Below are 6,807 nucleotides of genomic sequence, written 5' to 3'. Positions count from 1 at the left end.
CTGGTGTTATTTTCAATAGTATTTGAGTCAAAGATAATTTCTCAATGCTCCGTTTTCAATATCCTTATGGGCAACCATTCTACTTAATCCATGTCACTGCAACAAACATGAATCATTCCAAAATAGCCTTCAGTCAACTTCCTTTTTCAAATCAAACAGAAACATTAATTAAAAATAAAACATCTTTCCCCCATCTGTGAGGTTGAATTTTATTTTTTAGGATAGATTTCTTTCAAGCTCTTTCTAACTAAGCATAGTATTTGATTATATTTGTGCCTTTAATCTGTGTGTCAGTGCTAAAATGAATCATTTGACTTCTTTCAAAGTAAGTGCCTTTGCAGTGACTTTTAGAAGTTAATAAAACTATACTATGGATAAGACACTAGAAAAAGAGGCTAGATAAATAATATCTTTAGAGATGAGTTCTTTCAGCAATTCCTTGAAAACAGTAATTTCCATGATGAGGAAAAATTAATAGTTGTTTTCTTTCTTATTAAGTATAGCACGTAAAACACTTAATGCAGCAGCATATTCCTGGTGGCTACTTAGGTCAAGATGATGATAATAATGACTATTTCTTCTGCAGGAGGCTTTCCCTGTAATAACCTTAAAAACTCACCTTTCATTTCGGACCATTTCTCCTAGTGAACACTTATAATTAGCATAGGTTGACATATATGTTTTTCTCTACACATCTGTGTATATTAATATCTCATTAGTTTGTCTTCTCCTTTCCTTTAAGATTATAAAAAATTAGGTGAAGAGATATGTTTTATATAAAACATTTAACAAATGATAGTATTTATGCCTGATTGAGTAGCATCCAATTCAATCAATATGTATGGTCTCTTGAAAGAACAAAATCTATGTTTCTTTCCCTTGGCAAAGTTAAAATGAGGTGGGCACACTCATACCCTGATGGTAGATGTGCAATTTTGAGTATTTTCCAAGGGCAAATCAAAAATATTTTTGACAAATAACATATACTTTATTACTTACTTCTGTTAATTTAATCTAAGAACATAATTAGGAAAAGCACAAAGGCTTCTTTATAGGAATATTTATCAAAGCTGTTTATAATATCAAAGTTAATGTTTAACAATAAAATATCTATTAAAGTATGATACAGTTTTATTACATGGCTATTAAAAATTTTAAATGTGGGGGCGCCTGGGTGGCACAGTCGGTTAAGCGTCCGACTTCAGCCAGGTCACGATCTCGCGGTCCGTGAGTTCGAGCCCCGCGTCAGGCTCTGGGCTGATGGCTCAGAGCCTGGAGCCTGTTTCCGATTCTGTGTCTCCCTCTCTCTCTGCCCCTCCCCCGTTCATGCTCTGTCTCTCTCTGTCCCAAAAATAAATAAACGTTGAAAAAAAAATTTTTAAATGTAATATGTATTGGCATTGAAATGTTTTTGAAATATGGCTAGCTGAAAAGCAAGTAACAAGATAATATGTTCAGATGATACTATTTGTTTTTTAAATCTCTATGAATTTACATAAAAGACTGGAATAACATTTGTCTTTAGGAAATTGACTTATGGATGATTTATGTTATTTTTTCCTTCCTATATTTTTCTAGTTTTCTTCAATAAGTATGCATTACTTTAGAAATTGGGGCTGAAAATATAGCAATATATATAATATCAATCCTCTCTTTTATAAAGGCTACCAAGGAATAGTAAGTGAAATGAGAAGTAGGTAAAAGCTACTTGATTTCTCATATGTATGCTGGATGGTTGCTACCTTTAGTCTCTGATTTCCTCATTCAAGCCAGGCTCCTGAGAAATGCCTCACTGGCCACATGTCTGCCAAATGCAATCTATTCCTGGGTAGATTCTTGTCCCAAAGCTTGCTTGTTTTCCTGCCACGGTTAACTAAACTGGTCAATAAAATCCCCTCTACTGCCATTCCTAAAGTCACTAAAGCTAAAGGAGACCTCTGGCAAGGAAAACTTGTTTTCTTTCCTTTTGGATTCTCCTTCCCCACTCTGGAGAGTTAAAGGCACTAACTGGACAGAATAAACCTCAGGTTATCAAATTAACCTCTTCCTGTATTACTTTTCAAGGAATCAAGAAAGTAGAAAAGAAAGCTTTTTATAATTCTTACCATAAGAACAGGAAAGAAAGGAGGACACACACCATGTCACATCACTCATATTTCCCAGAGAAAAAGTTTTTTAACTGTTGAAAATGTGATGAAATTATCAAAGTACCTGAAATCAGGGACTTAAAGTACATCACACTTCTCCTTGTTCTGTGAGGGTATGAAGATTACATTTTCAATAAGATAATGATAAAAACTGAGCCTTATTACATCTGTGTAACCATTTTAACTACACCGATAATGTGTGTGGCACATCATAAAATCCATACTCACATATTATGTGTTGTACTAACTTGGGGAGGAAGTTGCATGTGAAAATCAGGGAATGTCTGTTACTCTCTCTGATACTCCAAATGGTATTTTTCCACATCATGTTACTCTTTTCATTACTATAATGGTTCTTCTAAAGCTGCCTACTTTTTAACTCCTTGATTCATGTCCCAGGGCCTCTGAAGGGATTGGAACAAAGACAGTGAATATGGGGCCAAGAAATAATTCATTCAACATGGTAAACCTTTGGTAAAAAAAAAAAAGAGTCCTAAAAGTACATCTTTAAAATTACCAGTTCTGGAATCTGGGGGAAGATTGCAGAGTAGAAGGACCTTGAGCTCTCCCTGCCCGATATTTACAACTACATATCATCTACATCCAAGTCAATAAATTGGAAAGCAATCTGAAGACTTGCAGAACAAACTCCACAACTGAATATACAGAAGACACTGCATCTGAAAGGGTATGAATGTTTATGAAAACTGTTGTGTTTTCCTTTTCATTTGTTTCTATATATTTTTAAATTTCTTCTTTAATTGCCTGGTTGACCCATTCATTCTTCAGCAGAATGTAATTTAACCCCCATGAATTTGGAGGTTTTCTAAACTTTTTCCTGTGGTTGATTTCAAGTTTCATAGCATTGTGATCTGAAAATGTATATGGTATGATCTCAATTCTTTTATATTTATTGAGGGATGTTTTGTAACCCAGTATTTGATCTATCTTGGGGAATGTTCCATGTGCACTCGAGAAGAATGTGTATTCTTCTGCTTTAGGATGAAAAATTCTGAATATATCTGTCAAGTCCATCTGATCCAGTGTATCATTCAGGGGCATTGTTTCTTTATTGATTTTCTGTCTGGACAATCTCTCCATTGCTGAAAGTATTAAAGTCCCCTTTAATTACCACATTCTTACCAATAAGATTCCTTATGTTTGTGATTAATTGTTTTATATATTTGGGGGCTTCTAAATTCGGTGCATAAACGGTTAAAATTGTTAACTCTTCTTGAAGGATAGACCCCATAATTGTGATATAATGCTCTTCTTCATCTTTTGTTACAGCCTTTAGTTTAAAATCTAGTTTGTCTGATATAAGTATGGCTACTCCAGCTTTCTTTTGACTTCCAGTAGCATGATAGATAGTTCTCCATCCCCTCACTTTCAATCTGAAGGTGTCCTCAGGTCTAAAATGGGTGTCTTGTAGACAGCAAATAGATGGGTCTTGTTTTTTTTTTTTATTATCCAATCTGGTACCCTATGTCTTTTGATTGGAGCATTTCATCCATTTACATTCAGTGTTATTATTGAAAGATATGGGTGTACGGTCATTGTGTTATCTGTAGGTTTTGTGCTTGTAGTGATGTCTCTGGCCCTTTGTGGTCTTTGCAACATTCCACTGAGAGTCCCCCTTATGATCTCTTGTAGGGCTGTTTTAGTGGTGATGAATTACTTCAGTTTTTCTTTGTCTGAGAAAACCTTTATCTCTCTTTGTATTCTGAATGACAGGTTTGCTGGATAAAGGATTCTTGGCTGCACATTTTTCCTATTCAGAACATTGAAAATTTCCTGCCATTCCTTTCTGGCCTGCCAAATTTCAGTAGATAGTTCTGCTATTACATTTATGTGTCTACCCTTGTACATTAAGGCCTGTTTGTCCCCAGCTGCTTTCAGAAATCTCTCTTTATCTTTGTATTTTTCCAGTTTCACTATGATGTGATGTGCAGAAGATCAATTCAAGCTATGTCTGAAGGGAGTTTTCTGTGCTAATGCTGCTTCTTTGAATTTGCAATTCGATATATTCACCACAGAGCTTGACAAAAAGAGGGCTCAACCTTTGTTTTTACAATTATAATCTAATGTTTTCCTCAGTCATTTTACCTATGTTCATAAACCACTGATTATTTTTACAAAATCATGAAGATATTGGCACCCTGTATCTTCTATTTGGTGCATGAGTTGGAATAGTGGGAACTACCCTAAATGTTCTAATCCATGCCAAACTAGGTCAATCCAGGGCCGTACTGTAAGATGACAAAATTTATAATGTAATTGTGACTGCCCACACATATTCATAATAATTTTCTTTATAATATTCTCTATTATAATTGGAGGGTTTGGAAAGTGACTAGTACCACTAATAATTGGAACATCTGATATACCATTTCTCTGAATCAACAACAAAAGCTTCTGACTATTACCACCATCATTTGTACTCTTACATCATCTATAGTTAAAACAGGTTCAGGAACCGGTTGTACTGTATATCCTCCTCTAGCTGGCAATCCAGCATACACAGGAGCATCACTAAATCTAATTTTCCCCTTTACTTAGCAGGTGTATCCTCAATTTTAGTGGCTATCAACTTATTACTATATCAACATGAAACCACCTGCTATATCCCAATATGAAACACCTTTATTCATTTGTTTTGTCCTAATTACAGCTGTTCTACTTCTGTCACTTTCAGTTTTAGCAACTGGAATTGCTATGTTACTAACAGAACACAACCTAAGTACCACATTCTTTGACCCTACAGAAATATGAGACACTATTTTATAACAACTATATTGATATATTGATTCTTCTGGCACCCTGAAGTGTATATCTTAATTTTACCCGATTTGGGAATGATTGCACATATTATTACCTATTATTCAGGAGGAAAAAAAAGAACCCTTTGTATATATAGAAATAGTTTCAGCCATAAGTCCATCAGATTCCTAGCTTTCATTGCATGAGCTCACCATATATTTACTGTAGGCATGAATGCCAACACATGAGCATACCTTACATCAGCCTTTGTAATTATTGCTATCTAAACAGGAGTAAAAGTATTTAGTTGACTAACAACCTTTCATGGAGGCGACATCAAATGATCACCAGGCATGCTATGAGTCCTGGGTTTTATCTATTTATTCACAGTGGGGGGCTTAACAGGGATTGTATTAGCTAATTCATTCCTAGATATTCTCCTCCATGACACATATTATATAGTAGCACATTTCCACTATGTCTTATCAATAGAAGTAGTATTTGCTATTATTGGAAGTTTCATTCATTGATTCCCTCTATTTTCAGTCTGCACACTTAGTTTTACTTAGGCAAAAGTTCACGTCATAATTATATTTGTTGAGGTTGATATAATCTTCTTCCCACAACACTTTCTTGACTTATCAAGAATACCTTCATGCTATTCCAATTATCCAGATGTGTACACAACATGAAATACCATCTCATAAACAAGCTCATTCATCTCATCACCACAGTTATATTAATAATCTTTATAGTTTGAGAAACTTTTGCATCCAAATGAGAAGTAGCAATGGTAGAGGCGATTAATTCTAACTTCAAATGACTACTCTGATGCTGTCCTCCATCTCACATATTTGAAGAATCCACTTGCATAAGTCTAAAATAAGAAAGGAAGGAGTCAAAACTTCTCAAACTTGTTTCAAGCCAACACCATAACCATTACGTTTTTCTCAATAATGAGATGTTATTAAAAATTACAAAACTTTGTCAAAGTTAAATTATAGGTTGAAGTCCTATATATTTCTATGGCATACCCCTTTCAATTAGGTTTCTAAGATGTGACATCTCCAATGATAAAAGAATACTTACATTTTCATGACAACATGTTGATGATCATCTTAATCAGCTCTTTAGTACTTTATATTATTTCATTAATACTAACAACTAAATGGGGGCCCTTGGGTGGCTCAGTCAGTTAAGCATCCAGCTCTTGGTTTCAACCCAGGTAATGATCACGGTTCATGAGTTTGAGCCCTACATGGGGCTCAATAATGACAGTGAAGAGCCTGCTTGGAATGATCTCTCCCTCTCTCTCTGCCCTTCCCCACTTGTTATCTCTCTCTCTCTCTCTCTCTCTCTCTCTCTCAAAATAAATATATAAGCTTAAAAAAATACTAAAAGGTAAATGTCACACCCCCTCGAGGAAGATGGCAGTGTAGGAGGACACTGGGCTCACCGTGTCCTGCTGATTGCTTAGATCCCACCCACATATATCTAATTTACCCAGAAAAATACCAGAAGACTAGCAGAACAGACTCTCCAGAGCCAAGTGTAGATGAGAGGCCCATGGAGGATGGTAGCAAGGGCGGAAAGGCAGTGCGCACTACACGGACTGGTGGGAGGGAGCCAGGGCGGTGGAGGGGCAGCCAGCCCACCCAGCAAGGCAGAGCCCCTGAGTCTGGCTTGCAAAAGTGGAGGGGCGGGACAGAGTGTGTTCTGACAGCCAGTATGACTTAACCTCTGGAATATTATAAGTCAACAGCTCTGCTTGGAGAGCCGGGGGGCTAAAGGATATTGGGAGAGAGAGTTGTTGAGCCCCAGAGGACAGAGCTCAGCTTAGTGGGGAACAAAGGTGCTGTGAAGTGCTATCTCCCTCGCCCATCCCCCAGCCAAAATCCCA

At 36.3% G+C, this 6,807-nt stretch overlaps 1 pseudogene; it reads left to right on the top strand.

The window, feature by feature from the left end:
• Window positions 1-4,255: 4,255 nt before the first annotated feature.
• LOC123594776 lies at window positions 4,256-5,862 on the top strand (annotated as a pseudogene).
• Window positions 5,863-6,807: the final 945 nt, after the last annotated feature.

The sequence above is a fragment of the Leopardus geoffroyi genome, chromosome X, assembly GCF_018350155.1.
Source record: "Leopardus geoffroyi isolate Oge1 chromosome X, O.geoffroyi_Oge1_pat1.0, whole genome shotgun sequence".
Lineage (NCBI taxonomy): Eukaryota > Metazoa > Chordata > Mammalia > Carnivora > Felidae > Leopardus > Leopardus geoffroyi.
This window is presented reverse-complemented; position numbering and strand designations above follow the sequence as displayed.